This window comes from Triturus cristatus, chromosome 6 (assembly GCF_964204655.1).
Source record: "Triturus cristatus chromosome 6, aTriCri1.1, whole genome shotgun sequence".
Classification (NCBI taxonomy): domain Eukaryota; kingdom Metazoa; phylum Chordata; class Amphibia; order Caudata; family Salamandridae; genus Triturus; species Triturus cristatus.
Window position 1 is genome coordinate 720,701,953 of NC_140589.1, and position 17,884 is coordinate 720,719,836.

General features: G+C 39.9%; 1 protein-coding gene across 1 annotated transcript in view; it reads left to right on the forward strand.

Moving 5' to 3' along the window:
- Window positions 1-501: 501 nt before the first annotated feature.
- BEND3 (BEN domain containing 3) overlaps window positions 502-17,884 on the forward strand; it is a 49,067-nt gene continuing 31,684 nt past the window's right edge. Inside the window, exon 1 of the mRNA XM_085611220.1 lies at window positions 502-591. The gene's annotated coding sequence lies outside the window, so the exon portion shown is untranslated. The remainder of the gene's footprint in view (window positions 592-17,884) is intronic.

Genomic DNA, 17,884 nt, shown 5'->3' on the forward strand with positions numbered 1-17,884 from the left:
ATCGTCATTGTCTAATCCGATCAGCCCAGGATGCTGCTGCTGCTCCCTGCAGTGTCCGCCATCCCCCCGCTCATAACTTGATTTTGCATAGTATCCGACTTCGGACTGTGACAAGTATTCGTCCAGCTGTTCAGCGCTGCCATGCCCTCGTTCTGATGTATCTGACTGCAGGCTTTGTCTTTCTCCCGCAGGTGGGGCTTCCTCTGCCAGTGCCAGAGACCGGATGTCCCGGGGTCAATCTGTTCACACGCCTCCTCGCCCAAAGAAAGCCACGCGGACAACAGCGTCTTAAGAGTCAGCTGAAAATCTCGCGGACCAGTCCACGAGTAGTTGGACAACTACTTCCGGTGTACTTAAGTTGCCGCTTCCGGAGCAGCAGCTGGGGGCGGTTTCTTCCGGGCCGGGTGGGCCGACTTTTCCGGGGCGGGTCTTTTTTTCTAACCAATGGCTAGATTTATGGGGAAGTACAGCCACAAAGACCCCTCCTAGTACCGATTACCTCCCCTTGCCTTCACTTACTGATGTTGGTTAGAGTCGAAAGCAAAGCGGAGGCAATCGGATTTTTATAGATCTTCTGTCGGGAGGCGGGAGGTAAGGCCCACGTTCGGGAACCTCCCCCTGATTCGGGAGGGTTGGCAATTATTTGAGAGCTAAGTTTTTGCCAGGCGTTGGCAGTATAGTCTGCACAGGTTTAGCCCTTTCTCACACCTAACGCTTCTGAGTCAAGACACAGACTTTCCAATGTACACTTTTGTGACAGTGAATCAATGCAATGTGTTGCAGTATTTTGATTCAGTTATTGATCCTGCCTTACCATACATTATTGTTTTTAATCATCAGAATTCATGTATAAATCAGACAGTGCCTTTTAACAATACTTTCGCATGATTTGCACTAAGAGATTGATAATCAATTATTACAGTGCATTGATAGCCCCCTGTTAACTGTTTCACGCTAACACAATGAACCTAATGCAGCACTCGTGACTTCGCACAGCTATTTGATCTTTTATGCATTCGGGCTACTTAAGATCTAAATGGGCAGGAATGAGGTGAATATTTATTTGTGATCGAACAAAGCATGGGCTTGTATGTTGAGTTTGAAATGCTTTGCTATTTGAACAGATACATTTCTTGAAATCTCAAACACCTTTAAGAGACTCTTCTAAAGAGCATTCAAGAAAGGCATACATTTTAGGTACTTCTGAGTGGACCATTTAAAGAGAGGTAATCTGTAACAGCCATATTTCCTGCAGGGCAACAGTGAGGTCGAATTTCTGAAAAAAAGAAGTGGCGGAAATATTATTTACACAATTCGAAATTGTGCAAACTGCTACCATTCACAAAACCATTCTAAAAGTTGGGATTTGTAAATGATTGATTTATAAATACAAGCTGAATTGTGTGCAAGAAGACTCCCATATTCACTAATGCATGTGTCTGGTGGCTGATGCAAGTGAATAGTGCCTACCATAAGGTGGTGAGTTTGTTTCTGGAATGGCTGTATGCAGAAGTGTTCCTGCTTTAAGGATAGTCTGTTTGTATCATGTAAGTAGCTATGGCAACTTTGGCTGCTTGTTCATGTTCCATTCTGTGGACCGAGTGATTACATTGGAAGTGTGGAAAAGGATCTGATGTGGAGTTGTGTATGTGTTTTGGATTTTAAGATCAGATTTTATGAAAAGCTAGCTCTTTGTCTAACGTAAGTATCTAAAAAACAATAAGCCCCTTCCACATGGACTTTTTGTAGCCATTGATAGCATGTCTATCACATAACATGATAGAGGAGCCAGAAGGTGTGGTTTTACAGCTATATCATGCTAATTAAATAATGCAGGTGTCACAGGCTGTTTCAGTGTCTATAACTAGTGGGTTAATTATGTAGCTGCCTTAAAATCAGTGTCCTAATGGCCATTATTAGCAGAATGTTCAAACTCTGGGCGAGACCCTTGGTGACAGTGCTATGAGATCCTTGGGTGATTTAACTGCAAGTTCATCTAGCTGGTGGACTTGATTGGGCAGGTGTATGGTTGATTGTTCCTGATGTCTGACAAAACTGGAATGTTATGTTTGAGGGAGGGAGATCGAAACTGAGTGTCTCACAGAGTGAGTCTGAAGAGTGGTAGGTGTTTTTGCACCCTCTGGGATTCGTTCCCTGGGGTCCACTACCGGAAATGGATCTAGAAATAGCTCAAGAACTGAACTACTTGGGTGGGGGAGGGGAGCTTTAACTTGAGATTGCCAGGTGCACTCTTTGCAGCTTCAGTAGCATAGTGAAATGGTGACGGGTGGTGACATGGCGCATTGGATACTAGATGGACAATCATACGTTGGTAGGCATAACTGTCAAGACCCCAAAGCCCATGGGCCTAAACATCTCTAACCTTGTCTGAGTGGTTGTAGATTGTCCAGCCAGACTGGGTCCTAACACAGGAGTTAAATTGGGATGCTTAAGCTGTGGGAACCGGCGCCTCTCAGTAAGCATAAATCAATAGTGACTCAGTTCTAAGCAGTGCAGTAGATGAGGGACTGCACCCTAAACCCTCGTCATGGATCACAAATGATCCTACTAGTAAGCTCAACCTATACTACGCACATGCTATCACAAAAAGGCATTTATAAATCAGTACAATATTGACAAAATATCTTGAGCTCTTAAGACAAACGCAATCGTTGTTCTATAATATTCTTTGTTTCTTTAATTACGGAAAATGCCAGTCATTGCCCAGCCAACACGTGTTTCGTCGTGGGGAGTACCTCCACTTGACTTCTTCAGGGCTACAAGAAGAACAATCGAATAGAAGGAATCAGTCCTTCCCCTTTTACTTTTCAATCAATTACACGTAAGCAAGAGAAATCAAATAATTATCAAACTTAATGTGGTTAATCGTATTCAAATAAAGAACACCAACATCCTGTTACCAGCTATAATAGTATCCTCAATTAGACAATTAAAATCTATCAAATCCTAGCGTGATTGAAACACTTGAATCGAATTTACATGCAATCTCATATTATAATTTCAACATATCATTCAAATATCTAAATTAAATACATCTCTTCGACATGGAATACAATTGGACATCTTATCCACCTGAGTAGGAAAATAATTTTTTCGAAGGTGTATGTGTATTATTATTAAGTCACCCGTATTTGTCCATTATAGCCCAATTGTGGTAATAATTCATGATTAAGTTCATAATCTAGTATGTCACAATGACATACATTAGATCAAAACAACCCATGTATTACCTGTCTGCAAAATCACGCTGAAATCTTGAACGGTGACTACGCTGCGAGACTCCTCCCGGTGGAATGTATCATGGCTCCACGAACTTATTGATAAGGAGTTTTTGAGAGATACATGAAATACAATATAGACTGACAGAAAATAAATATTGAGGACAGATGAAAACTTGAAGCTGACAGATTTCCTGATAATATCGTTTGGAGATAACCATTTTTTGAAAACTTACACAACGACAAAGTGCGAACTACGATACATATGTGCCTTGAGAAAGCCCGGGGCGGGGCGAAACGCGCACTTCGGCTGCTGGTTGCTTCAATCCTAAAAGAGAAATAAAATGACATTGGAATAATCTACAGCTACGTGGAATCTGATTTGGAAACTCCTGTACAATGTTATGTAAATGGTTATGAAGAATGTATAGATATACATGGGATTAGAGTGACTTGTATATGGTGTGCTTCTGTGTCTTTTGTCTGTTAGGTTGGTTCTGGGACAAGGAAGGTTAAAGTAGACTTTCCTCACATAACCAGGTTTTAACACTCTAGGTGGATGAGTGTTTGACACTGAGACAGCACCCACTATTAGATTGTTGCTTGAACAATTTTTTGGAGACATTATGATGTGCGGATCACTCATAGCAAATCCACCATGATTGTTTTTGAAACTGTATGGGTGACACCAACTGCCATCTGTTTCTCACAGTTCCTCTCTGGAGTGTCTGATGCACCATTTAGCATTAAATAGCCCTTCATATAGTGAGGCAGGCTTTGTCTGCACTTCATCAAAATAAAGTCGCTATAAGGCTAATGATTATACCACAGTGTAGAAACGAGTCCTGGGATACAAGATTGTATTCTGGGTAAAAGTATTTATTTGAATTTGGTATTCCTAGTCAAGTTTCTAATATATGCAGGGAGATTTTGTTTGTTATTAAGAATGAAGTCAAGAGATTTTGAGCATTCACAACGAATGTATTATAATTGAATATATTGATTGAGTTTAGCCAACACTGGATGGGATGTCACTTTAATGGGATGAGATAAGCAAAAATATATATTTTGACTGAGTTTAGTTTTGAGGTAACTTTGAGATACGGAGGCCTCGATTTTGAAAAAAGTTCATATTATCAGGTGAACGTACCACTTTCTAGAACTTCGTATCATCAGCACAAATATAATAAAAAATACATAAGCCAGTTAGCAAGGATCCTAGTGTTTCACATATAATTTAAAGAGAGTCGGTTCTTGAAAAGAGTCTTGAGGGACCATTGTTGAAGTGGAACAGGGTTAGACAAGTTGTAACCTATTTTTACTCTGTGAAAACAGTGAATTATGCAACTGCCTTAAATTCAGCGGCTTAGTGGCCATTATTAGCAGGATGTTCAAACGATGTGCAAGATACTTGGTGGCAGTGCTATATAACCTCCTTGGTGGGCATAACTGCAAGTTAATCCAGCAGCATTGTGGTTGCTTGCCGAGGCAAAGCAGGAGTTTTAGGAAAGAAGTATTATAGGCAGAGAAATTAACCCTTGGCTGTCATTTCATCGCAAAACTCATCATGGAAAGCACAGCAAGAGAGATGCTAGAACATTTTCCCAAGAGCAGAGCCAATGGCAGTCTCACTCAGGGATCATGTAAAACTTGCCTGACAACCTCTCCCCATCTAGCTAAGCTCTTCTCTCCCTATACAGGCTGCTAGGTGACACTCTTAAGTCCTTTAGCAGGGCTCGACAAATCTTAAAAATCTTACTTGACCTGCAGGTCTAGTGACTAGAATTTTCTACTCGACCGAACATCAATGCACTTGACCCACAAATTGGTTGCATACAAATTTTCTTTAAAACATTTGCAGCGCCGTTGATCTATGACCATTAAGACATGATCGAATTTTTTAGCCTCATTACTATTCACACTGAAATGTTTTTAAAGTTACGAGCATGGCCTTGGATAAACACTCAGCAGTACTCGGGTACACTACTGTACATTAAACATACTAGAGCGTGGCCCCGGATTAATGCTTTTAGCAGTACTCAGGTTCAACGCTGTACCTTAACATACTAGATTACGGCCCGGCAGCTCAACATCCTGTCATTCTGGGCAAATCACTTAATCTCCCCGTGCCTAACAAAAATGAGTGTGTCCTTGTGTACCATAACTGGTGCTCATGTTAAGCACTCCAATACCTTCGGGTCGAGTAAGCGCTATATAAATCTGCAAAAAAAGACACTCTTAGCAGTACTCGGGTACACCGCTATACCTTAAACATATTAGAGTACGGCCCCAGATAAACACATGCTCAAGGGTCCTGTGACCTCAGTGACAGAGTCACTGTCACTCTATGGTGTGCTGCTTCATAGGCCTGCCTTCAAGTCTGGAGGTGAACTTCAGAATTAATTGTGGTGGACAGGCCTTCAAGGTTAACCTACACTTGGCACTGCTAGGGTCCACCTGCTGGTGCTAAGACACCAGGGCTTTTAAGATTTTGTGGGGCCTTCTAAGGCTTAGCATGGGAATGTGCTCTCTCAGGGGGAGTGGTCTGGTGGATTGGTCATGAAGGCTGAACCTGGTTCCCCAGTTCCAAATTCAGCAGCTCTGACCATAGTGCCACATCCTCTCCTCCACTGAACACCATACTGCCCCATTGAGAGAAACTTGCACTGCACTGACCCGCTATAAACACCTGGATGCGACTCAATTCAAATTACACACTAATTAGGAGCAATATGCTGCCTAAATAAAAATTAACAACATCCTAGAAAAAGCAAACGCGCATAGAGAATGCAATATTAAGTAAAGCATGTGAAATGTAACTAGGAACAACATGGTTACCTTTTTCTTTTTACACTAATTATTCAGAAATTAGTGAGTGCTTTTGCCTGAAAAGTTAAGTCCATGACTACAGGGTCCAGAAGGGGCCCGTTTCAATGCCCATTGCTTATATCCTTACAAAACGTAAGCAGTGTGGTTTAAAAAGACCACGTGTGTGAATACAGAGCCACAGTATGCATTTTGTTTTCCAATTCACCCATCAAGCAGGTATTTCAGTACCTCCATGAATAGTGCACTCTCCCACCCAGTAAAAACAATGTTGTTCAAAGAGCTAGGAGAAAACAAAAGTAGCGCTTCACTGGCAAACACTGTACAGTGGCTCTAATGTGTTTAGGGGTGAATAGCTCAATCTGGATTATCTGGCCACATTGCAACCACTCTGTCTTGCTTTAGTTTTTTCATATTTTGAATGTTTTATTTCTCTCCACCCCGAGGCTGCACTTGAAATTGATAAATGTCAGAAAAAGCCGATGTATCCAGCAAGTGTTTTTCTTTTTTGGATCCATTTCACAAGGGAGCAAATAAACGAGAGGAGGAAAGAGAAGGTAATACGAGTTTCTTGAAGTCTTGGTTTTACTAAAAGAGCATGAGGGCGACAGTAAGAAAGGGAAGAGAGAGAGGGAACAAAAAGGGGGTGGGGGCAGAGGAACTAGACAATGTCTTTGTCTTATTTGGGCACGAAGGAAAAGACAGAGTCCTTTTCCTTCTCTGCCCGTTTCGCCCGTACTGATATCGCTTAGCAAGTTAATGTGTGTAGGTATTCGGACGGCTGGCTGGGAATGAAGAGCTGACTCGCCATGCCGGTCAAGTAGGCCTGAAAACTGTCTCGCCCTGAAAGAAATTGACTCGCATTTTCGAGCGGGCGAGTACATTTTTCGAGCCCTGTTTAGGTACTCAGGGTGGAAATTTTTATTGCTACTTTGCCCGTTTCCCAATTCTGCCGACATCACAATCTTGAGGTTGTACCAAGAGACAATTCCTTTAATACAGGGGCCTCCCTTTGGGGTTGAACAATTGCAAAGTAACCTAGGACTTCCAAGACACAAATCATTAAGATTGGTCCTCTTGGTCCGTGCTTTGCAGTGATCTTTCTGATCCAGGACTTTTCTGATTACGTTATTGCTACAGTGTCAGTAACAGGGTCCTGCCCAAAGGACCAGGCAACACTTGGCCTACTGGGCTCGCTACGGGCCAAACTTGTCGGGTTCCTGAATCCTATACTTCGGTTCTGTACCCTCAGAGTTTATGCTGTAGGGGACTGTGGCTACCACTGACAACTCAGACGCTGACAGCTAGTGCATGTGATGCCCACATATCTACGTAGGCCATGACTTATGCTTCTTAATACCCAGAGGACCATCTCCCCTATGGTCATAGTGAATTTTCCTACCCATCACCAAGGCATGAGAGCTAGTCAGTGCTGCTGAATGGTGGGATACAACTTAGGAGCTTGCCGGGCAGGTGAGATTAAAAAAAAGCAGAGTGGGAGAGCATCGAGCGATGTAGCAACAGAGAAGCTCAGTGAAGTCCTCTGGATTCCCTTTATTCTTTGAGAATATACAGGTTGATTATGCTGGTCTGTGTTGATAAACCAGAGAGATTTATGTGGCCCTCCCCAACATGGAAATGAAAGTACCTTGCAGCTCTCCTATGCACAGCCACCTTTCTTGGCTTGATGGTTGCTGTTTATCTCTATTAGTTTAGATGGAAAAAATCCTGCACCATAGGTTGACATGCAGCACAAAATAAAAGGTATGCACCATAACATACCTCCTGTCTTTTTGACGATGGTGAAGTAGCAACAGTACAAACTGCAGACTCTTATGTGGCTCTGGGACACTGTAGCACTGTCTAGAAATGTTCAGAAGACAATCTAAGGTGATTTGTGAACTGAAATATTAATTTCTTTAGAACTTTCATATACATAGAAGAGATTCTTCCAAAAATATGGGATTGCAAATCCTAAAACAATTTGGCCTTCCTTCCCCCAAAAACAAGAGGCAGGCTGAACTTTGGGATTATTGACAGAGGGAGATAAATGGCTTGCTGCACTACTTCCAAGAAACACTTTTTATTGAGTTTATCAATGTTGTCTCAATGTACCAAATATTCTATTTGTGTATTTGTTTTTAAAATGTTTCATTATAGGGCTGTGCAAAGACCTCCCTTGTTTAGATGGTAAAAACACCAGTAAATGTAAGGAAAGTGATGTTTTTGGTAACTGTTGTGAGATAAAGCATATCACATACGGATGAGAATGCAAAGTTACTTTATACTATGCTGTAGAGAACACACGCTTACAGTGAATTGTCTGTGCAGAAAGACTTCAGTTAAGTACTCTGAAAAAGTAAAGATTCTCAACTGCCTTGCAAGTACTATACAAAAGATTTTAGGTATGTCAGAATTAACTGGTGAGAATTCAACTTCCACGGCCTAAGTGAAAGTAGCAAACATTAGAATCTGGTTCTAGAAAAATATATAGCGATAGAAGGGGAAAATCCAGATATGTCAGATGTGATTGTGCTGTATAGTTTAATAGAAATCCAGAACCTAATTGGTGAAATGCACATTGTAGAAAACCAGCTGATTGAAAAATAGAGGCAATATGCAAGTGATTGCTTACAGTTCAAAATATTTTAAAGTGAAAAATTTACTTTGGAGTTTTAACTTGGGCACAAGATCAAAAGTGAAGTAAACACCATAAAGCTAGAATGAAACTTCACAGAACAGTAAAATGTTTCAAGCAGCCAGATTTATTAGTACGGATAAGTGCTATTGAAAAAAAATACTCAACTAAAATTGAAATGGACACGTTTGCAGAAAGTAAAACCAGAACAATAACTATAACTGGAAAGCTAAACAATGAGAGTGTATTGTATGAAGATTGCTTAATTCAAGATTTACTAGAAAGCGTATGCACAAACTTTTACCAAGCCTGATATGGGAAGAGACTCACAAACCCGCTCCACAGAAAAAAGCCGGTGCTTTCCAGAGCTCAGGAGCCAAGAGAATCAACCATACCTAAAGGGACAATCCAGTGAAGGACACCAAGCCTTAGTATTGCTGTCACAAATATGGGGAAGAAGTGCAAATTCTGTAAAAGTACTACTAACTATAAAAACATTGCTGACCATTACATGAAAGTGACACAAACTGAATCCATGCCTTTGGGCAAAGAGCAAGAGGTTTAGGTTTGCAAAAGCCTAATTCTCAGACCAGGGATCAGAGGTTCATAAACTGTAATCAAGAGTTTAGATCCTCTCAACCTAATGATATTACATATGAATTGATTGAATGAAAGATGGATGCACTCATCTGGACTGAGGGAAGAACAATTAGCAGACTGCTGGAAAGTGAAAGCCAAGATACTCTCATCTGTGAACCTACTCCAAGAAATAACCTGACACATTTCTTTTTGGAACCCTTAAAAGGGTTGTTTTTTCATAGGTTTGGAGGTGCAGTGAATGGAGTAGACTAATCAAGGTGAACATTCACATTCTGTAGGAAGCTGCAGAGGCCTTTGCACATGTAGGTAGTACGTTTTACTAATAAAATGTGAAAGGAACCTGGGGAGAAGCTGGAAATTGGGAATACTACTAAAGTGAAGGGGAAAAGTTCGGGGTGTAGAGAGGAACAAGCAAATAAAAACACTCACCACAAAAGAGAAAGCACATTGCTATTCACAAACTGCACTTTGAAAATTACTACAGTAAAAAAAAAGGACAAAAACTGTCATGATTGTACTTCAGTCCAGCTTTGCAGTAGTACAGCTCCACACACGGCCACTCATAGGTACAGCAATGCACTCCCATAGAAAACAATGGAGGTAGGGACTTATAACACCCCGGAGGAAATCATGTTAATAAAATATATTATTTCAAGTTTTGATTTACATATATAATATTCATGTGTTAAGTTATATTCAATTTGTTTAAAATGTAATTTATATGTACATTTTTATTTAAAAATAATGAAATAAAACTTTTAAGCTTTTAATAAAAAATTCGATTAATTCTAATTACTTTAACCAATACGTTTTAGTAACATTTTCTAAATAATAACTAAATATAAGACTGATAGGGTGTTCTTTTTTAAACATTATTTCAAAAAATAATAATTTGAAATATAATAAAATAATTTTTTAATTAATTTAATTGTTACACAATTAATTGGTTGAGTTATTGTTCTGCTGCATTTAATTTTTTAATCCTGGATTCATAAATATCTTAACTAATTTACATATTTATTTTACATTTAAATATTTTTACCATTTTTGTTTATGAATTGATAAACATGATTTTTTTAAAAACTATATTTCACAATATGGTGATCTCTGCTCTGGTGGTGGAGACATCCATCTACCTGTGAAAAGTTACTAGTAGTAAGTTTATACTTTTAAATCCAGTTCTGGTTTGCACTACCTCATGTGTTAATGGGTGGAGACATGTAAGTCTGCACTAAGTGGCAAATTTACACTCTGGAATGGTGAATAGCAAAAACATATGTTACTACTTGGTGCATTAGTACGTTTACACACAGGTAAATCTACATGGGTATATTTACTTTTGTGAGGAGGGTCCTGAATTTTGTGTGAACAAACTGCAGTATATTTGGAACATTAGCCAAATTTAATTGACACATGGCTGGGCCCAACTATGTTCAGCCTTTGAACATGCGCCCTTTGTGTCAGTACGCTCATCTGAAGAAGAAGAAGGAAGAATTAAGAGAAACCCTGAAGGACCAGTGTTTTTTCAGCAAACATCCATTGATGATGTCACAGACGACAAGGAAGATATTATGAGTAGTCTGTATGTGTGAATATCACAATACAAGTCACTGTTGATGTTATTAACTCACAGAGATACCATGGCAGGACGACTGGTGGTGAAGAGAACATTCTTCACACCAAAGAAGGAAAGAAGATAGACTATTCATGTCCCTGTGACAAACTTGACTTAATGCTGATTAGATGGAACAAAGATAACAGAATTCCTTCCAATTCCCACTCTATGGACGTATGTCAAGTTGCCAGTGTACTTAAAGTTTCTTCGAGGATAGATTCTGTAAAGCTGAACGATTGATATTCCTCATCTGAGTGGGAAATGGAACAAATACGGGTAAAATTGTACAAAAAAACTGATGTATTACTAACATGTTAATGGGATGTTGGACATGCACTTAAGAGTAGAGCATAATATCTGGCAGTGTGATGCTCTACTATCCTATCCACATGGAGAAAGCTTTAGAAGCATTAATGTCATCTGGAATGATATAAGAACCCAGAAAAAGTCATAACACTTTCCCAATTGTCATATGCAGGAAGTAGTACAGTGCTGTGAGAGTGTACATTGATTACCACAGGCTGAACACTGAGCAGTTCCTGATAAAAATGCAACTCCTAGAGTTGACGATCCATTAATCTGCTTAACAGAAAAATCTTGTTTTCTGTTTACATTTCAAATATGGATGGTAGGAAATGTCCACATTTCCAGAAAAGAAAGAGAAAACTGTGTTGAATTGTCTTGTTGGATTCTACAAATTCAATGAATTTTTCTGAGGCATACCAGTAGCCCCCTTCATCTACTGTAACATTTTGTCAGAGATGTGCATCTTGTGGAAGTGCTCATATATCTCGATGATATCATTGTGATTGTTAGGACTCAGGGTGAACTCGACAATAAATTGGGAAAAGCGTTAGACAGACGAAAGCACAAGGTCTTAAACTGTCTCTTGACAAAAGTCCATTTTGCCAAGCAGTGTCAAGTACATTTGACACACTGTATCCGTAGAAGGAATAGCTGATTAGCACATGAAAGTGTAGACCTCAAACATAGCCTTGAAAGAGGAAACTAAAATACCAGAGCACAAAGTGCATCAACCCTTTGGGTTAAGATGGACTGTACATTGTCAGCAAGCATTCAGTCAGATGAACAAGGAACTTTTAACATCCCTAGCACAGACGTATGCTGATATACTGTTACCATGCTATCTGCACATAAATGGAAGTAAAGATGGCCTAGACACTAAGCTCTATCAAGGAGAAGGCAAGAAAGACCAGTTACATGATCAACTCTAAGAAGCTAAACGCAGAATAAAAAACAACAATAACCTTTAACATATATGCTAAAGAAATCTAATTAGACACAACTGGGCACAGATGACTTGGTGCTTTACCTATGTACAATTTCCAAACCCAATATTGCTTAGTAAGGCTGACATTGATGTGGAAGCTTTATGTAGTAGAGCATGTCTGCGTTCACTACCGAGAGTTGGGCAGAACTATCTGTCTCAAGAATAAAAGCTGTCTGTAATATAATGACAGATCATCAAAAGACTGAATATCATTACCAGCTATGTGCTGTAGACAGGACATAATATCCATAGCAGTGTCCGATTTACACTCAAATGCTAAAAATGTGGGAGTATGAGAACTATTCAGATTGACAAAAAAACTAATTAACTAACAAGCAAGCACAGATATTGGGTCCAGGAGTAACTGAAGTGCTCAGTGCCAAGTAGTACTTTCAGATAAAGTGAAAATGAACAACATCGAAACATGCATACTGTTGAGTCAGGGATGTGGAATTACTGTTGCTAAATACCCAGGACATATTCTTTAGGGTCAAGGGCAACAAGTAGACCCAACCTTGTTCAGCACAAATCCTTAGGCTGCTAAATTACAGTGTGCTGTATGATTATTGGAAAGAGAAGTGTCTATATGATATGCATCCACACAACTAAGATGTTCAAAATATATATGGTTCATAAATGTAAAACATTTCCCATTACAATTTATCCAGCAGCTAGTTCAGCTTGCATTATTAACAGTGATTACAATGTAAAAATATTTACACATCTTTGCAAAACTTTTTATAATGCTCCTAGAATGCTCCTTAATTATATGCAAAAACATGCACGAAGCGAAGCAAGATTCACAATTCATTACCTTTAATGTGGCCACTTGGGCTTGATGTTTAGGCAGTTCAACTTTTTTCATACTTATGTTTTGTACATACCGTGTTATTTTCTGTCATCCATAAACTGTTGGGTACAGACTCTGTTTTTTATGAGTGAGTGACTTAGGACAATATGACCAAGGGACCTCTTGTATGTTGATTTTTCTTTAATAGGTCTTCATTTTAATCAGGGACCTTGATTGTCATTATACATGTTTTTTGGTTTGGGGCTCTGCGTCTCAATATTTGACTATTTTTATGCCACCCCCTTTAAATGATCTCATGGTTATTATCTACCTTGAGCATGCAGAGTTTCACTGTTCTGTTCAGGTTACTGGATCTTATGCCAAAATATCTATGCTAGAGTATGCAGATATTTAATTCTTATACAGTTTGCTGATTTCGTTGTACTCAAACTTTGTTTATGTGACATTGGATTTGCTGAGATTTAGGGTGACCATTTAAATGTGCGGATCTGCTTTTGTAAACGATTTTCTAACATAGGTGGCATGCAAGTGAACACTTTGCCTTTTTAGGTTGCGCCTCACAGTGCTTGCAAAATCCTTGTATTAAAACAAAAAGTTTTTAAAAGGGGCTTAGAACCCACCCCCTCATACTTACCAGGACTTAGCATTCGTTGATGCCAAATTCGCTCGAATTTACTTGCTTCCGATAGACCAGCTCGTCGCCTGCTTTCACTTCCTGCTGTGCTTTGCCATCCATGCCATGGCGTGTTGCTTGCCCAAGTACAGCTTCTGGTCACTGGCTACTGGCCAGTGTCCTTCCACTGGCTACTCACTCCACCCAACTCCATGCTTTGGTACTATATGTCAGGCAGCGGGTCACAGTGCGTTAATGAATGCACCTCTTTCTTCTTAGGATGAAGGTCAGGGACAGCTGAATTGCATTTCAGTCACAGCTCACAGCAGCGTTCCATGATAACTCTGGTGGGAAGTGAACCTCTCACCGACTTTAACATGGATGCTGTTTAAATGATAAAACGGCAAATAGCACACTGTGCCAAAGGTGCAGAACAGCGCCTTACTTTATCTGGGGGTGGGGGGGAAATACCCACCTCCAATGAACAAAATAAAACAAAGCATCATATTCTCAACTTTGAGACCCTGGTACTAAATGTACAGACTACAGGGCGGCAATGCCTATCAGATATAAATGAATGCATGGGCCAGTCTCACAATGAGAAAACATGTGCAAACCACCGGTAGAAAAAGATGCTAAGTGAAAAAGAGAAACTAAAATGGAGGCTAGGTGTAAGCTACATAACAGTCATGGCCAATATGGCTCCCAAAGATACGCAGGCAGTATGTTGTTTGTGTCATCACCCTATTTATAGCACTGTCTGTCAAGTGGTCATGTAATCAAGGCCGCTATGGCCGAACCGCATCTTCTCCGTGTTATTCGCAATAAATGTATTTTACTGTACTGCAGCTGTCCTGAGTGAGTGCTGCTGTTTTGGATGTTGGTAACACACACACACACACACACACCTCCAGCACTGCGTAACCTACCTTCCCACCCATTTCCCCACCTCTGCTATTGTGTGTTTTAGCTCATTCAAATCCCTGAGTACACAGAGATGATAAGCCTGTCCACCAAGGTTAAAGTATCAAATTCTCCCATGAATCCATGTTCAGCCACATGCTAAAAAAAAATCTGCCATTCCTTCCTTCCAACAGACACAACTAACTTTATAAATGTCTCCTACTGTTTGAGAGTTGCGGCCAGCCTTCTATCATTACCTCATTACCCCCCGTTTAAGCAAATCTCTATTACCCAAATACCCTGTCTAAATACTGCCATATCTCCACCCTCCCATTTTTACTCAATATCACAGAAAGAAAGGCGACGAGACACCTGTAACAATAATTTGAGCAGCATGTACTACTCCATGATTATCAGTTTGAATTTAAACCTCTAAGGGGCTCGGACTCAGCACCAGCCAACATAAAAGATGAGTTCCTCCTTTCCATGGACGATTACAAGAAATCAGCCCTTACGCGCATTGACCTTTCTACGGCCTATGGCCCTATCTACAACACAATACTGATGGAATGGTTGGAACAGTGGAAAGGAGTATCTGCATCTGGTTTGTCCTTGATCAGGTGTATTCTTTTCTTTTTACCACAGACAAAATGTTAGTGTTGGGTTCTTTGGATCATCCATGTCCCCGTTGACTAGCAACATTCCACATAGATCTTCCCTTTCTCGCTTGCTGTTCAACATCTCCGTTCGTCAACCCCAAATCAACTGCCAAATGTTTGTGGATGATACTGAATTTCACCTCTAGCTCAACAGTCTTCTGAACAGTTGCACCAACAATGCCTCATGCTTGAACCATGTACTGCATTGGATGAAAAAGAGCATCGTGTGCATGAACAGAGACAAAACTGAAATCGCAGTAGTGTGACTAACTGAACCTTGCTCACCACCTTTCAGTTGGCTCCAGGGTCTGAGAGCACCATCAAACTTCTAAAAAGCCAGGATCTAGGGATACCTTTGAATTGAGTTTTTGTTCATTCTCACTTCAAAGTCAATTCAGTAGTCAAAGGTATCATTTTAGCTCCTCGGATTTTGCCTAAATCTTTGCTAATGTGACCACAGTAAACATGCAATGAATTTTCTCACTTTTGTTCCATTCAGGATTTTATGTACCACCCACAGGGGCAGAGACCCAGATTATCTTTTGAAATTCACTCCCCAGTACACCCAGCCAGAAACCTTCTATCGTTCCATCTTCACGGATGCGGATCCTTTGGAGACGCTGATCCTTGGGAGTGCTGGGCACCTGGCTGTGGAATGCCCCACTCTGAGATCTGAACCCAACTAATTTAAGAAACACCTAAATACTGAATTAATCACACATTCTTTGTCACTTAACTCCTCAGTGGCCGTGGGTCACAATTAAAAAACATTGCATTTGGGTGACATCCAACCAATTGTTATTCATTTTAACATGTTTGTTTTCATAACTATAACACCAGTTCGTCATAGCTCAGAAGCTTCCAAGCGGAAACATGCAGTGCTATAAAAACCTCAATGAAAATAAATTATTTCAATCTATCTGCTTTCAATTTGAGTTGATACTGTGACATCCAACATTCTACTTCTTTGAGGCCATTTGTTAGTTTTTTTAAAATTAAACATGCAAGGCTTGTTGATATGGATTATGCTTTGCATGAATTGTGTAAATTGTGGCAGAGAGCAAATGAACGATGTCAGTAGCTCAGCTAAATGTTGAAAAGTAGTAATTACAAAGTGGACCAATGTGGACTTCCACAAATCCAGCAATACTGTTTAGAGTAGAAAGTTCCATGAGAGATTATTGGGGACTGTATCTTCTTTGGAACATTATTGTTGATTCCCAGTCCTCATGAGCACATTAAGAGCATTTTGCGGTTTGCAACACACAGGCCACTGAGAGTTGAAGGAGTAAGAGAAACTATGTGCAATCTAGGTAACTCTTTTTCTTGATATCAACCCAGATGTAGAGAAGGGCTGCATCTGTGATATTACAATGTCTAAAACCTACCTGGGCTTGCCTCTATTAAGCTGTTGGCTTCAAGGCAACATTGTAGTGGATCACAGCATGCTCAAGTAGTTTGGCCCCATATTAGAGATAGTTCTGTATCTGATAGAATATTTAGGTTCAAATCAGGGTTTTTAAGTAGAACAATTGGGTGATGGTTTATATTCTTTTGGGGCTTCCCAAGGTGTAGTAAGTAATAAAGGATCTTCCTGCAGAATGTTGTAAGTAGGAATATGAATATGTTGTGATGCAAGGGCCGGGTGGGCATCCTGAGCTTGTGCTGGAGCTAACTAGTTCTTTTAAGAGCAACGGTGTAATTGCTTTAAAGTAGTCAGAGTGAGCAATGCAGGTTTTAACACTATGAACCCATGCTTGTTCTTTGTTAATAGTTATGTGTTTGGGATATTCAGTTTGCCTCGTATTTGTGTGGTCGTTTTAACTGTTTTGTGGTCTGTAGTATTATCAAATACCAGTTTACCAATAGATTCCTCAAATTAGTTTCAAGTGTTCTTTTCGTGTGCTTCACATTGCGGAATTGATGGCTGTCTGCTACACTGCAGTGGGAAGAGAGCAGAAAAACATGGACTCTGACACATTGTACTGAGTCGTCTTTCAGATGTTTAACAATTTAAACACTGATGACAGAACATATACTCTGGGTACAGACGTGGCTTGCCTCTTGACGCTTATGATTTAATGGTTACAATGAAAATAGGCGACAGATGGCTATCGTCCTGATGAGAACCACAGATTAACATTAACGAGTCAAATGATCTACATTGTATTTAGGGTTGCCCATCGATTACACTCAAGGAAGTGTAAAATTACATTTTAGACTAATGTTTACCTATGATCCAACACCCATTGATTGATTTGTGTGTAAGATTGTTTAAGTCACACATTCACTAATACTGAACAGTGCACCATCTGTACTTTTACTGATTTTCTTAATCACTGAAGCAAAGAAAATATAAGAGCTTTTTATTTATGAAGAGAGGATTATGCGGACATTTGTATGAATTTGTTTAAATTATCTCACTGATGTTTAGAGGTTGGATATACGTATGGTACCTGTGAAAAGAAACCCCAAAGAACAATTATTCATTGTTAATATCTGTCCTCCTTGGTTCTGCCTGGGCATAAGGGTTAGTCCTGTTTTATATATCTTTTTAAAAGAGTAGCGCACAAAATTCTGTTTAAATAAAGGGCATTTTTGCTTCCCATGTTAAGGATCTTTAATAGTGAACGTGTCCTTTAGGTATATGGGCTAGTCATACTGTCTGAGATTTTTCTAACAAGCTCTC